Source organism: Monodelphis domestica, chromosome 4, assembly GCF_027887165.1.
Source record: "Monodelphis domestica isolate mMonDom1 chromosome 4, mMonDom1.pri, whole genome shotgun sequence".
Classification (NCBI taxonomy): domain Eukaryota; kingdom Metazoa; phylum Chordata; class Mammalia; order Didelphimorphia; family Didelphidae; genus Monodelphis; species Monodelphis domestica.
Genome location: NC_077230.1, coordinates 249,259,378 through 249,276,112, shown reverse-complemented (window position 1 = coordinate 249,276,112; position 16,735 = coordinate 249,259,378). Strand labels below are relative to the sequence as shown.

Here is a 16,735-nt window from a genome sequence, read left to right as displayed (position 1 = left end):
ACATAGTTCTTCCTGACTCTAGGCCTGGCTCTCTATCCATTGTAGCTTCTGGCCACCTTATTACCCCTAGGGTTGAATACAAATTCCTCTTTGGCCTTTTATAGTCTGGCTCCAATATATCTTTCTAGTTGTATCATACATTATACCCCAGCAGACACTCTTCAGGTCAGTCAAACTGACTTTCTTGCTGTTCCTTGCACGGAACATTCAATCTCTCTGTTCCCTTGCATGGCCGGTCAATCAGTCAGTCCATAGACCTTTATTAAGGGCCTACTATTATGTGCCAGGCACTGTGCTGAGCACTAGGGATACCAACAACAGGAAAAGACATTACCTGTTTCAAGGAGCTCACTATCTAATGGAGAAACTACATTCAAACAACTATATACAGGAAAATTTGGAAATAATCCTCAGAGGCAAGCTTCTAGAATTAAGAGGAACTGAGAAAGGCTTCCTCTAGAAAGTAGGAGCCAAGGAATCTAGGAGACAGAGATAAGACGGGAGTGAATTCCAAGCATGGAGGACAGTCAGTGAAAATGTCTGGAGTTGGAAGATGGAACATATGAAGAACAACAACAAGAAGGCCACTGTCACTGAAATGCTGAGTAAGAGGGAGGTAGAAAGTATATGGGAACTGGAGAGGTGGGATAAGGACTTTGACGGCTGAGTGGAGGATGGAGCAGGAGAGTCTTGTGGTCAAGAGACCAACCAACAGGCTATTGGAGGTGAGAGGAAATAAGTGTCTGCACAGAGGCGGTGAAAGTGTCAGAGGAAAGAAGGGGAAGAATTTAAAAGAAGCAAAGTAAAAATCAATAGTCCCACCATGGGTAGCTGAGAAAACTAAAGTCACCCCATTCTGCCTGCAGTTCCTCCATCCTGTCTCTAATTCTATTTATATTTCAATCCCCATACTGTCTGCGATCTTCCTATTGGCTGACAGTAAGCATCCAGATCATTCCAATCTACTAGGAGATGTCTAACCTGAAAAGTCCTTCCTGTTAGTAGTCTTATTCCTACTCTGCACACCCTCAGCAGCAAACTCTGTTCAGTCAAGAGGCCCCTCCTATTGTTCAGAGTCTTTATTATTTTCTCCTTTTTACATATTTAAGAGGGAAAGGAGCAATCATAATTTCAGTAAGGGACTCCCTGCTGGGCTGCTTGTCTATTAGTGACAGAAGGATGTGGTAAGGGGAGTTAGTTGGTTGGAGAGTTGCAAAGGGATTTTTATCTCTGGGTATCTGGGGAAGAGGGTGTGCTGCTAGGACTCTCTCTGGTTGGAAACAGAGAATGGAATTAAGGTCTTGTTGATTATCAATTGAGTAGCTAAGGTAGATAGATAAAGGTTATATTATTAGATAGTCAGAGTAGGCAAGGGCTTCAGCCTAGCAGAAGATACAGCCCTCTGAGGGAGACAGATTTAGGTTTTTTTTGAGAAATTTAGTTAGGATTGGGATCTTGGGTATAGCTACAAGCTATTATAAGATTACTTTCACTTTCCTCCTTCCTATTTCCTATTGATATTTCCTAATAATAAACTAAGTGTTTTTGTGTTTAATAAATTACACTGCCCTCTTTTCAAACTCCTATCCCTCCAAAATTTAACCCTTACAGTCTGGCAAGCCAGTGAGGAGTTTGATTAATCTATTGATCTTCTGTTCTTTCCAATATTAGGAAAAGGATAGGAGTATAACCATGTTGTCATGGTATGAATAGTGAAGGAGATTTTGCCTCATTACCTTAAAGAACTCCCAATACCTGGGACTTTCACTGTGTTATAAGGAAAGTATGTAAGTTTGCAGAAAGAAGTGGCATGAGACTAGCAGGAAGATTCTGGAACTTGGAACTTTGAAGGAAGGGTTAGCTGGGACCAAGGCTGTTAGTTGTCTCTCTGAAGAATCTCTGGAAGTAGTGGCTACAAATTTCCTTGGTGGCTAATCCTTTCCTGCTTGTTGTTTTGCTAGCTGTATTTCACTGAGGCAGTGCCTAGTGAACCTGAACCATCTGAATGATTGTGAGATCAGGTCTGGATCTTTTGGAATCTAAGACCTTCCCTGGCCCTAGCAAAAGCTTACACAGGCCTTTTCCTCAATTACAGTTAAGAGGGGCTTAGTTGTAGGTTTAGTCAAGGTCAGGGACTAGGGATTGAGGCAGTTAGGGAGGACTCAAGTAGGAAATTCATACAGAAGAAATCTCTGTGAAGAGATATTTAGATCTGGTGGGTTTAGGTAGATTGACCTTAGTTTAGATTATCTCAAATCTCCTTTTCGCCTTACCTTGTTTATTAAATACAACAATCTGTCTCTGTTATATAGTGGTCTGTGTTTATTATCTCAGGACAGGCTCAGTCTGGACTGGGCCTGTCAGCCACAAATAGCCTTCCCAAAGTTTATTCTACTGATATTGGCCCTTCATTGAAACATCTAATCCCATTTCCTAGAAGCCTACCATTATTTCAACTGAGATTTTAAATCTCAGTGTTAGAGATTGTCTCTGATTAGTACCACTTATAAGAGTATTTGTTCTGTACGCATTGTTACAAGAGTACTATCTATATCAAGTATTTAGTTTAATTCTTACTAAGAAAAAGAGGCAACTGAAAGAGTGATTAATGGAGACTAGAGTTGTATATCTTGAGGACTCCATCTTGAAACTGACTAACACTATTGCCCACCAAACTGAAACTATCTTCAAAGTTGAAAATAGTATCTCTCCAATGACTAAATCTATAAAGCAACAACAAAAAAAAAACCCAAAACTATTGCTAAAGTTGCTCAACTTGAAGATATTATCTCTCAAAGCACCAAAAGTAGAATGCATCAAAATGAAACTATCACCAAACTGAATGAGAGTTGTGCTCAGTCTACTAAACCTGTCTCTCCTACTATTTCTAATTCTCCCACTGAGGCACCTAAAATTAAAAGCCAAAAGAAAGATGATACTAACCCTAGCCTATTCCCTTTAAGAGAAGTACCAACCCTAAACCCTAAGAAGAACAAGTTAGTAACTATTTGGCACCACAAACCATTTATCACTCAGGATATGGAGGGATTTAAGCCCAGTATTCCTTCATTTGAGGAGGAGCCTATAGCTGTGATTAAAAAAAAAAAAGCTAGAGAAGATATGCAGACAATTTGATCCAATCTGGATTAATTTTGAATATCTTCTAGATGAGATATTAACCAAAAGAGAAAAGGATAACGTTATCAAGCTTTCCAATGAGGAGGGTGCAGTTCACGGGCCTGAGAATGACCCTCATTGGGATGTTAATGATGAAACGAACTATGCAAGATTATGCCAAGCTAGGGAGGCAGTTCTTAATGCAATGAGAGCTTGTTCAGATAGACCTGGTACCTGAAAAAAATTTGAAAAGCTGAAGCAGGAGATAGGAGAAAACTCTTCAAAATTCATGTACAAACTTATAGAACTAAGAGATACATAAACATTGACAACAAGAGAATGAGATATTAAGATAACTGAGAAGGGAGTTTGTAAAAAATTGTTGCAATGTAGTCAGGGACTATTTCAAAACCAGTTGCCCTAACTGGATGAATATGGACCTTGATGAATTAAGAGGAGTGGCAGTTTATGTTTATAATGGGCCTGAAATGAAAGCTGTCGATGATAGTGATTTAGTGGATGCAATAAGAAAGGAGATAAAAGCACTAAAGGGAAAAATTGAAAAGCATGAAAAAGGTGATACAAATTGTAGGTTAGCTATGGCTCCTGTGTGAGCCTAACACACAACCCAAAGAGAGAATACAAACCAGAGGCCAATGTACTACTTGTGCGGAAAAAATAGACACCAGATGATAAATTGCAGATGCTGGATTCAAACATTCAGCAATTTTAGAAATAATGGTGGGAACTTTAGGAATAATTATTCCAGAAACAATAAGTATTTGAGAAAAAATAATAACTGAAACAATTTCCAAACTGAGGCAAATAATTTGTTACAATATATCCCTAATGGAATATGTCCACGTAATAGCCAAAATTTAACTACTCCTCAACGAGAGTAATCTCAGAGAGGTGTACATGGTCCTTTATGAAGGTTTGCCCAGGGAGAAAGGACTCTGGAATCAAATAGTGAAACATTTGATTTTCCAGACCCAAATATAATTTCACCAGTTATTGCAATCCATTCTTTCTTAGATATGAACCACACTGTAACATGGTTCTTTGCTCCAAATGATGTCAAAAATGCTAATGTTATTAATGTTTGTATTTAACGCTAATTTCCAGACTTTTATTTTATGGTCTAGGAACTATAGGTGAAATGTAAAGACTCTTAGTTTATATAAAACACTTTCAGCAAACAGAAGTAACACAGCCAGCCTTGTTCCCGATACATGCCATCAAAAATGATTAGCTGCTTACATCAAGGACAAGACTCCAGATACAAATGGACACTGTTTTTAAGGACATTGAAATTCAAGAAAAAGAATACTACAAATGGACAATTGGACAATATTTACAAGAACATTGAATTACTACAAGGACTACTCCAAATGGACTTTGATTTAAAGATTCTAAACTTTGCATTTAAATAAAGGTTTCTGATACAAAAAAGTTTGAAATGGAATGTAATGGGTAAGAGCATAATTTATATTATGTTATTTGTTATATATTATGTTACAGGATGTAGAAATAATGATAATAATAATAATACTTGTATAGGATTATAGTAAAGTTATAGATATAATATACTTTTATAGAAAAGGTTAAAATTAACTAAATGGTAAGTAAATGGTAAAGTATTATAACTATTGTGATTAGATCCACCTCAGGGGGGATATATTAGATGTATATAATGTATATATATGGTTCTTTTTTTGTTTTTAGAGGTATATAATGTATATATGGTTATTGTTTATTTTTTGTGTATAGTAATTATAAGGTATATTTGAATTATATTTGAATTGAAGGTATCTTTAGGTTCTTATTTCTGTAAAATATAATAAGGTTTTATTTATGTATAGTATGAATTTTGTGGTTATAATTTCTGTAACTGCAAATATTTTGAATTGTGTATTATTTGGGACTTGCATGTTGCAAGAATTGTTTTGCTTTTTACTTTCTCTCTGCAATTTTTATTTATAATATAGAGTATAGGAGAGTTTTAGTTGAAAGATCCATTGGAGAGGCTGGTATCCCAACAGATCTCAGGGAGGCTACGTTAAAAGAGTTCTTATTAATTTCTCCTTTTTCATATTTAAGAGGAAAAGGAGCAATCATATTTTCAGTAAGAGACCCCCTGCTGTGCAGGTTGTCAGTTAGAGACCCCCTGCTGTGCCACTTGTCAGTTAGTGACAGAAGGGTGTGGCTGAGGGGGAGTTAGTTGGTTGGAGAGAGTTGCAAAGGACTTTTTGCGTCTGGGTCTCCAGGGGAGAGGTTGTGCTACTAGCACCTGCTCTGTTTTGTAAAAAATAGACTCAAATACAGGACTACAATCCCCACAAGCCTTTGCTCCACTTCCCCAAAATGCTTTGTAATCTCACGGGAATTCTAAGGTGGGCCGAGATCGAGGAAGGATTTAATCTGGTGGCCAAGGTTTTTGGGGTCTCTTTTGGACTTCCGTTTTGGAGCAGAGGCGTCTCTTCCATGATGTGAGGTTATTTTGTCTAGGCCTCTGGCCTAGGCACATGTTTCTTACTTGTATATTCTTTAATCCTTTAACCTTTAATAAACCTCTAAAAAATATAATACTCCTTGCAGAGAGAAACTAATTTCTACCTGCCTCAGTCTCCCCATATTCCCTAATTTTAATCTTTACAGTTTGGAGACAGAGAATGGAATTAAGGCCTTAATAGCCTTATTGATTATTAATCACTTAGGTAGATAAGATAGATAGATAGTAGTTATATTATTAGAGTAGGAGAGTAGGCGGGAGCTTCAGCCTACTAGAAGATACTGCCCTCTGAGGCAGATAGATTTAGGGCTTTTTAGAGAAATTTAGTTCGGATTGGCATCTTGGATATAGTTACAATATTATATGATTACTCTCATTTTCCTCCTTCCTATTTCCTATTGGTATTTCCTAATAATAAACTAAGTGTTTGGCGTTTATTAAACTGCACACTGGCTTTTGTTCAAATTCCTACCTCCCAAAAGTTAACCCTTCACAATATGTAATCACCTACTGTCTCAATGGAAAATTAGATGATTCGTTCTTTTGTTCATTCAGGCTCTCTGCCTGTATTGGGTGGGGCTCTCTTGCTTGTTGGTTCCTAAATTTCACCCACAATTTTACTTGCACCATCCTACTCCATGCCCATAATATAATCCGTACTCATTACTTCCCAGAGTCCCTAATTTCTTTCAAAGTTCAACTAAAATGTGCCTTCTACATGAAGTTTTTTCCTGATCCCTTACTAGTGCCCTACTTGGCTCTGCATTAACTTGAAATCCTTTGCATATATGTGTGTGTGTGTGTGTGTGTGTGTGTGTGTGTGTGTGTGTGTGTGTATCATATATACTTGTATTTGTACATGTTATCTTTTTACAATAATATATAAACTCCTTGAGGGCAAGGACTGATATTTTCTCTTTAAATGCCTTGTCCTATACCAGCCTGACAATTAATATATACCTTGTTAATTGCAAACAATACCAAAAATCAACAGAGAATATATATATGGCAAACAGTATATGACAATATATAAATCCTAGTGCCAGAGGCAAATAGTGGTTAGTTGACTTGTCTAGTATAAAAAAAGAAAAAGCTGATAGTATCAGAGGAAGGATTTGAACTCAAATCTTCCAAGACCCAGATATCCAACACATCATTTTGCCTTTGGCCCAGGAAATAAACATTTAAACAATCCAGCAGGTCTAACACTAAATGAAGAAAAATAATCATTTGGGGCAAAATATAATTATTATATTGATAAAGTCTATTGATTGTAATTCCAAAAGCAGTATCTAACATCATGTTTTAGCAATAAACAGAAAATCAAAAAGGTTAATCTTTTCTTTAGGTAACAAAAATAATTTACCCCTGATAGTACATCTGTTAGACATTGAACCTCATCCCACCTTTTTTAGAACTATAAAACATCATACAGACATCAAAATTGGCTTCTTGAATGGCTTTTAATCTTCATCACGTACTTCAGTGCTTCAATAAATCAAGGATCTCCCCTGAAAATGGATTTTGTTGTTGTTGTCTTGGGTGTGATTTTTCATGATTCTATTCGGGGTTTTCTTAGCAAAGATACTGGTTTGCCATTTCCTTTTCCAGCTCATTTTACAGAGGAGGAAACTGAGGCAAACCAGGTTAAGTGTCCAGAATTCCACAACAAGTATCTGCAGTCAGATCTGAAGTCAGGAAGATCGGTCTTCCTGACTGCAGGCCCAGCACTCTATCCATTGTGCCATTTAATTGCCCCTTCAAAATGGATACTCCCTTCTATAATGCCTAGAATCCCTATCTCAAGACCCTAATTCTTTGGAATTGATTGAAATCTTCCAAATTGATTGAAACTCAACCCTGGGTACACTTTTTAAAAAAAAATTGTTGCCTTCTGTCTTAGAATATTTAATATCCATAAGTGATACGGTGTTTATCATGTATAAGAGCTAGGCACACAGCTAGGAAGTATTGAACCCAGACCCTCCTGTCTCTAGGACTGGTTCTCAATCCACTGATCCATCAAGCTGCACCACTCCCCACATACACTTTTTTTTTTAAACTCTTACCTTTGGTATTAGAATCAATACTATGTATTGGTTCTAAAGCAGAAGAGCAGTTAAGGGCTAGGCAATGAGGGTTAAGTGACTTGCCCAGGGTCATAAAGTGAGGAAATGTCTGAAGTCATATTTGAAACCAGGACATCCAGTCTCTAGGCCTGGCTCTCAATCCACTGAGCCACCTCACTGTCCCTTTTGGGTATAATTTTAACACTAACCTTTGCTCTTACTACTGTTTTATTTAAAATAGTTTTCTGCCATAAACTGTAACAATTAAATTAGTTAAAGCCATAAACTGTAGCAGTTAAAAGAGTTAAAATGCCATAAGCTGTAATAATTAAAATGGTTGAGGTTGTAAACTGTAGTGAGTAAAATAGTGGAAGATAGAAATTATAGTAGATATAAGAGTGGGTGAGTAAATTGTGACTGCAGAAAATATGTTTCACTACAGTGTCTTGGTTTTAAATCAAATATAAGGTGGTCGCCAGGGAAATATTCCCAATTATGAATATACCCAAGTCAACTGGGTTTTATAGAGAATTTAATTTATAATACAATGAGGAATTAAAGAAAAGAGAGAAAGAGAGAAAAAAGGAAATAAGTATGAAGGGCCTTAAGCCAACATGGCCTAGACCTGAGTCTTAAGAGAGAGAGATCAGTCAGTCAGTCTTTTATCACTCACCATAAGGTCTGTCTAAGCAAGGATTCTAGTGACACTAGGCCAGCTCCATCTCAGCTGACTTCACCAGAGAGAGTTCCAGCCAGAGTCCTCCTCAAAGAGAGATACAGCCAGAGACTGTTTCAAAGGGCCTCTCTCCAGAGCCTCCAGAGGGACAGAGTCCCCTCAGAGGAGCTCCAGCGAGACCTCCTTAGAGATTGTCCTCCAAAGCTTCCCTTCTCCAGAGCCTCTCTCAAGAGATTCTTCCCAAGCGATCCTCATAAGAGCTTCCTCCAAAAGGATTGATTTCAAGAGATTCTGCTTTTTCTTATATAGGGGGTTTTCTCCTATGTCACCTCCCCTAAGTTCTTCCATCTACCAATCACTGTAGACGTTTTCCAAAGGACAACCCATTCTAAAAACACTGCTGGGTGAACTAATCCTTTTAGGAGAAAACCTCTGAGTAAGTCTGAACCAGAGAAAACACAGCTGAGTTGACCAATCCCCTCAAGAGAAAGCCTCCGAATAAGTTTTCACCTCTTTGCTCCTGGCAAGTTTACAAGTTGCCCGGCCTTTATAGGTACCTAGCATCCCATTGTATCAATTCTAAAAACAGGCATGGCTCAAAGAACTCCTTGCCTTATTATAAGTATGGGTCTAAGTACTTTCATTGTTTAGCAAGGAGTTTTCTCCCCTAAAGCAGTCTTAAGTATGGGTGGAGTAGAGGTCCTCCCATTTCTGATCCTGGCAAGTTCTCACAGTCAAAATGGGGAATTTTTTCACATTCACAAGTCTGAGAAATTTCAAGATTTACACTACATGATATCATCTCACTTATGGATATTAAATAGTTGACATATAAGACTTTAAGTATATTAAAGTTAACCTAATAAGGTTGTTGTACAAAGAGTACTATAAGAATTATCCCATTTTACAGATGTTGAAATGAGTCTGAAAAGGTTAGATATCTTGCTCAGCTGCTAAGTCTCAATGCTAATTTCTCAACCTGGATCTCTCCTAATCAGCAAATCCACAAGAAAAGCCAACCCTCATTCTATTATTAAACAGTATTTGTTTTACATTAAACAATAAGATAAGCTATCTAATCAGCAGGGACTGATAACATGTTTGTATGACCTTGGCACTAGTTTGGATACACGAAAAAACAATAATTGCAAGCCTAAGAAGCAAACCAAAGGCACAGCAAATACATCAGTGGAATATACCTATATGGGAAACCACAGTAGCCAACAAATCAGTCTGTCACAAAGCCATTAGTTCTAGGTTTATTCTTTTCAAACTAGTGTAAGAAGAGAAAGGTCCCTACTTTTTGAATGGAGGATAGAATGTACAAATCTGTGGCTTTATCCCTTAGGAAACTAATAATATACATCCAAATCAACAACTCTTCTGCAACTTTACTACAAAGAAAGTTGTGTGGGTCACACAGAAAGATTGAGGCATTTCCCCCCACTCCTTCACAAAGTAAGTAGGTATCAAAGACAAAATTTGAACCTGGATCTTCCTGGCCCTAAAACTGGTCATCTATCTACTGTGACATATGCTTCTGATTCTTAACAGGATTCCTAAATAAAAATGTGTCCTAGCCATAGTAAATTTGTTCTTTTTAGATTCTAAGAAAGTTTGTGTTGGTCATCACATGCTGATCTCTGCACTCAAAAACACTCAAATGAATTGGCGGATAATCCTTCCAATAATGTAAATGACAGGCCATCCATGACTATCAATCTTTTGAGATTTTTATCCTTATCTTCCCATAAGTTTGCCAGAGTGGGTTCATCCTGTTTGCTGGAATTTTTTTATCTGCTCATGACATTTCCAGGATATAATAGAGCAAATGGGCTGCCAATTGGTTGACCCTCATTCTTAACATTTGATCAATAAATCTTTGTGCAAGAGGTGATATCTATTTGGGCAATTAATAGGAAGAAACTGAAACAATGGGGACTAGGAATCAGATTGGGGAGGATTCTATTTTTTTTTAAACCCTTACCTTCCATCTTGGAGTCAATACTGTGTATTGGCACCAAGGCAGAAGAGTGGTAAGGACTAGGCAATGGGGGCCAAGTGACTTGCCCAGGGTCACACAGCTGGGAAGTGTCTGAGGACAGATTTGAACCTAGGACCTCCCGTCTCTAGGCCTAGCTCTCAATCCACTGAGCTACCCAGCTGCCCCTGGGAAGGATTCTAAGTTTGTGGAATGGCACAGGCAAAACATGTTGGGAAAGTCCAGGACAGCATCAGAAAAGGAATACAGTTATAGATGTAAAATTTGGACAGAGGGGAACAGCAAGTCATAAGGATGGAAACTAGTTTGGAGCTAGTCTGTGGAAGACCACATATGTTAGCCTCTAAAAACCCTCTCAAAATTCATTTCTTGAAATTAGATTAATGAATTGCCTAAGACCAAGGCTTATAAATGTTCATATTTCTGAGAATTCAAGCATTTTATCTCATACCAACAGTTGGCAATATCTTCAATGTACTAAAAATTCAAAAACCCCAGTTTACATAAATGATCAGAATTGACAACAGAAATGCAAATATATACCCTGATTAATTTGCTGAGTTGTTCTCATTTGTGGAGTTGATATAATGATTGTATGCCTTGTTCTTTATATTTGAAGGTGCAAAATGATAGGACTGCTGTGATCTATGTCAATACTTTATATAATTTTAACATTATTTTCTGATATGTCAAGTACTTACCATTTGTAGAACCTGCTGACAGCTCATTCTCCTGAAAGTTTTGGCCCAAAGCTTTGAAGAAAATGATATGACTTGCTCCCTAATGTGGCATTGGAAACTTGGCTATGAGTCCCAAGTCATTGTCTGAAATTTTGCTTCAGTACATTTAGACTGCCATATCTCTTTGGTTATCCCATTCCAAATCTCCTCCCATTAGTTACTTAGGTAGAATGAATTCTGTTACTGAGTCTTTTGCACATCAACTTAAAAATGTGAAAAGATTAAAGACTTGTGAATATAATATTAATTTGACACTAATCTGTCATATTAACACCTATTTGAAAAGGGAAAGAATTAGTACTTTTTGTCTCTGCATTTCCAGTAACTTTTTTTCTCACCCTCAGTCCAAAACACAGAGATTACTCTGAAGTCTTAGCAAAGAAGCTACAAATGATTACAAAGAATTATTTACCATTTGCCCCTTAGACGAATGCGTCTTTGCACAATGATTTCATATTTTTCTAAAGGGTGATAGAAAAGCACTGGCATAATTATCCTGGGAAAGTTTTTGGAGATACAATAATTACTTGAGAATGAAGAAAGAATGGTAAAATTCTGACTAGTAAAATTTCTTCAAAAGGTTTTAAAAGGCATTTAGTTAAGCTATAATTACAAGAAAAGAAGGAGAAATGGCTTGGGGAGCAGCTAGACAGTACATTTGGATATAGCACCAGACCTGGAGTAAGGAGGCATCTCAAATCTGGCCTCAGACACATACTAGTGATGTTACTAGGCAAATCACTTAACCCTGTTTGCCTTGGTTCCTTCTTCTATAAAATGAGCTGGAGAAGGAAATGGCAAATCATTACAGTATCTTTGCCAAGAAAACTCCGAATGAGGTCATGCAGAGTTGGACAGAACTGAAACAAGAAAATAACTACAAAACATTAAAATACAAGAAGAAAGAAAACACCAAAATGCATAGACTGCAGAGTCAAACTAATTTTTCCTCTTTCCTGAATTCTTACATAAGATTTATTCTTATTTAAAAAGGAAAAAATAACTAATGTGTTTTTATCTTCACCGAAACATGAGGTATTGGTCCAAAGATGCTGAGGAATTACCTACGGGGGGGAGGGGGGGTCTTTTTGTATCAAGTTTTCTTAACAGAATTTCTAACTAGAAACAATTTAACCTCTGGCCACCTTGAGTCAGGACCACTACATGGGTATCCCTCCAGACAGCAGCTGGAACGAAATCCAATGGGCAATGTTGAATTAGGCAATATACATTTCGGGTCCACTTTTCTTATTTGGTGGGATGGGGGTGGAGGGAGTTGTTTGTTTTATAAAAGGTTTGTGATATGGAAATCACTTTAAAAGACTGGTATATATTAATTTAAGGTTGCCAAGGAATTCAGCTATGTAATTCCTAAATGAAAACTTAAGTCAGCAGTCAACCTTTTATGGAGTTTTTAATTACAAACAGGAGGAAGAAAGGTATTGGAGAGAGAGAGAGAGAGAGAGAGAGAGAGAGAGAGAGAGAGAGAGAGAGAGAGAGAGAGAGAGAGAGAGAGAGAGAGAGAGAGAGAGAGAGAGAGAGAGAGAGAGAGAGAGAGAGAGAGAGAGAGAGAGAGAGAGAGAGAAAGAGAGAGAAAGAGAGAAAGGGGAGAGAAGGGAATAGGGCTTAAATACCCCCTCTGCTTAGGCTGGGCTAAAGGCCCCAAACCCTTAGATAGCTGGGGCAAAGAGAAGAGATCAGTCCCTATCACTCATGTGACCAAAATGGAGAAACAGTCTCAGGGGCCTCCACCTCCAGCCTCCTTCAGAGCCACCACCACTTCAGAGCAAAACCTCTTCCTCTCAGAGCAAAACTTCTCGGAGCAAAACCTCCCCCCTCTCCTCAGACCCTGCTATCTTTAAGGAAACCATCTAAGTCCCCTCCCCTCAGTTCTCACATCTACCAATCACTGTCGATGTCTCCCCTGTGCCAATGGTGGCTCTAGCTTAACCCAGGACCACCCAGAGGTCTGTTTCCTTTGCACATGTCTGTTGAAAGTCATATTCTCAAATAATTAAATCTTGATCTTTGCTGCAGCCCTTCCTAAATCCTGTTACTCTGAGTAGGGTGGAGATTGGAAGTTCCAAGACCTGGTTCTGCCATTCCAAGTATCTCTATTGTATCAATTCTAAAATCAATCATGACTCAAAGAACTTCCTGTTCTATGCTTAAACATAGGTCAAAGCCCTTTCCATTGTTTAGCAAAAGGTTTCTGTCCTAAAGTAGTCATAAGTAGGGAGGAGAAGGATCCTCCCATTCCAAGGAGTTTCACATTCCAATAGAGTTCTTACTATCAGTAGGAAATTTTTCAAGTATGAAATTTCCCAATGGGGAAATTTCCAACATTCAAAAGTCTAAGAAATTTTAAGGTTTACAATCCCCCCTGATGATCATGGGAGACCAGTCTCCCCATTGATCAAACAACATAATCAATTTTGTAATTCTGAATGTTGACATGAGCAATTATTTTATTTTTTTCATGTTCAGTTAAAAAAGCCTATAGTAAGTTCTCAAAGTCCTTGTAAGACGGATTATACTGAAAAAAATATGTCTCCCATCTTTTTTGCTACTACAAAAGGATCTTGTTCATATGTGGGGATATTTCGTGTAAATTCATTTATTTCTTGGGAGTAAATGGTATCCTATGTCTTAAAGTCACCACATCCCCATTCCGCCCTATTTCAGGTACTTCTCTTAGAGGAAACAGGCCTCTAGTTGAATTTTCTACCTGTGGGTCAGTTTGACAAGAACAGGTTTCTCTAGGATGACAAGATCTCCTTTGAGTTGGAATTTGGTTTTCTGTAGGAGAGGGAACATGAGAAACTGGGATTGCAGGGGAAGGGTTTTGGGGATTAAATTCAGTCAAGATTTGCACTACACAAGAGAAGCAGTCTGTTAACTGGGCTATAGGGAAGGTGTTTTCCATCTCTATTTCACGGAAGGAAATTTCCTCATTCAAAGGTTCAGAAACAGGTCTGTTTCTGGTAGAGTGGGTGTTTGCCAATTGATCCTGTAAGAAACATTTTAGATCTTCTAATTGGGCTTGCATTTTATCCTCAATTTTTTCTATTTGATCCTCAATATTTTTTATTTTAGCATCTCTAAATATAGTATTGAGGAGTACAAAAATGACAGTATCTATTAATATAAAAATTTGGAGGTATCCTGCATTCCTCAATGCCCCTAATTCTTCAGCTGCCATATAAATGTCAAAGAATGTAGTACTCATTTATATATATATATATATATATATATATATACATATGTATATATATATATATATATATATATATATAGTAATTATTAGTAATTATTTCTCTAACAGTCTTCACAAAACAGGTGGGGAGCAGGGCAAGCAACAAACTTTTCACAGGGTTTTCTTTTTTTTTCCCCCTAATCTAGGAAGTTGTTCCTTAAGGGAAAGGATATTTAGAAACAGCTCTTCCAGCCAGGACTTTAGGGTCCTGTTGCTGAGATTTAAAACAGCTGTTTTCTATCTAACTATCAGAGTCACACAGCTGGGAAGTATCTGAGGTCAGATTTGAACCTAGGACCTTCTGTCTCTAGGCCTGGCTCTCAATCCACTGAGCTACCCAGCTGTCCCTTAAGATTAAAGGGAAGAAAAAGAAAAACTGCTGATTCCAATTTAACTTAAGGAGGAAAGAGAAGAGAGAAAAAGTTTTTTATACTCACGTGTTCTAGCAGCTGTGTCTTTAAGCCAAGTTTGCTGTTAAAAGGGACTAAGTGGTGAGAAGGTAGAGTAAAAAGGCAAGGAAATTCAGAAGTTTATTGAGAGAATTCTTTAGACTCCCATATGGTCAGCCACAATGTGATATGGAAATCACTTTAAAAGACTGATATATATATTAATTTAAGGTCACCAAGGAATTCAGCTATGTAATTCCTAAATGAAAACTTAAGTCAGCAGTCAACCTTTTATGGAGTTTTTAATTACAAACAGGAGGAAGAAAGGTATTGGAGAGAGAGAGAGAGAGGTGGGGGGGGGGAAGGGAATAGGGCTTAAATACCCCCTCTGCTTTCAAACCCTTAGATAGCTGGGGCAAAGAGAAGAGATCAGTCCCTATCACTCATGTGACCAAAATGGAGAAACAGTCTCAGGGGCCTCCACCTCCAGCCTCCTTCAGAGCCACCACCACTTCAGAGCAAAACCTCCTCCTCTCAGAGCAAAACTTCTCAGAGCAAAACCTCCCCCCTCTCCTCAGACCCTGCTATCTTTAAGGAAACCATCTAAGTCCCCTCCCCTCAGTTCTCACATCTACCAATCACTGTCAATGTCTCCCCTGTGCCAATGGTGGCTCTAGCTTAACCCAGGACCACCCAGAGGTCTGTTTCCTTTGCACATGTCTGTTGAAGGTCATATTCTCAAATAATTAAATCTTGATCTTTGCTGCAGCCCTTCCTAAATCCTGTTACTCTGAGTAGGGTGGAGATTGGAAGTTCCAAGACCTGGTTCTGTCATTCCAAGTATCTCTATTGTATCAATTCTAAAATCAATCATGGCTCAAAGAACTTCCTGTTCTATGCTTAAGCATAGGTCAAAGCCCTTTCCATTGTTTAGCAAAAGGTTTCTGTCCTAAAGTAGTCATAAGTAGGGAGGAGAAGGATCCTCCCATTCCAAGGAGTTTCACATTCCAATAGTGTTCTTACTATCAGTAGGAAATTTTTCAAGTATGAAATTTCCCAATGGGGAAATTTCCAACATTCATAAGTCTAAGAAATTTTAAGGTTTACAGGTTGCAGGTCTAAAACATATATCAGTCTGGGGTCTGGGGTGCCTAGGGCAGGAAAAAAGCTGGAAGAGAACTTACAAGTCACCCTCATAGATAGGGGTAGTGTCTTCTGCAGGGGTCACACGGGTGGTTCCAGGGACAAAGATCTGAATCCATATTCTCTTCCAACCATTTCCCGCTACAGTTGACCTCCCCTTAAAGTCTCAGAAGAAGGCATCTTGTTTCCTAAGCTGCTTGGATCTGTTCCCATTCAGTCCCGCCCGCCCCTCCCCCAATCCCCTTGGCCTTTTTCCTCCGCTGGGAGGAGGTGAATGGTGTTCTGTGTTTTACTGGCTCTTTATACCATCTCTCAGCCCCAGAGCTGGCCAGCCGGTGCAGGAGCCTGGGCCAGGGTCGAGTCAGGGCCAGGACCCGGGTCAGGTTTGGACCAGGGCCAGAGAGGGGCGGGCACTCCCGGCTGGCTACCTGGTTCTCCCTCCCAGAGAGGTTATTATATCTCCCAGGACCGGGGGCCCTCTCTTTCTCTGCAGTCATGATAACCTCCATTGGAGAGGAGGAGCTCCGCGGCCATGCACTGCGCACGGCCTGGACTGGAACTGGAGCTGCCGCCTCACCTGCAGCACGAAGCCGCGCCCCCACACCCACCCGCCTCAACCTGCAAGGAAGAATTTCCCCCTTGTGAGAACCACTCACCTGCAGCCCCACCTGCACCTCCGGAACTTCTCCTCCGGGAAAATAAATAAATTATACCTCCTCTTTCCTCGCCTACCGTCCTCTGCCCGCCCCACTCTACCTTTCCAGTGTCTCTATGGGTGGCGGCAGCTGCCATTCAGCTGCTATCGCTAGGCCATTGGTTCGGAAGGACCTG

General features: G+C 38.9%; 1 protein-coding gene across 3 annotated transcripts in view; it reads right to left on the bottom strand.

Moving 5' to 3' along the window:
* Positions 1 to 16,703, bottom strand: part of MSANTD4 (Myb/SANT DNA binding domain containing 4 with coiled-coils) — a 34,153-nt gene extending 17,450 nt beyond the window's left edge. Inside the window, exon 1 of one of the 3 annotated variants that reach the window (XM_001371444.3) lies at positions 16,561 to 16,703. The gene's annotated coding sequence lies outside the window, so the exon portion shown is untranslated. Of the gene's footprint in view, positions 1 to 14,809; positions 15,012 to 16,560 lie in introns of those variants that run through there. The other 2 variants (XM_007494899.2, XM_056794446.1) reach the window with 2 other exon arrangements.
* Positions 16,704 to 16,735: the final 32 nt, after the last annotated feature.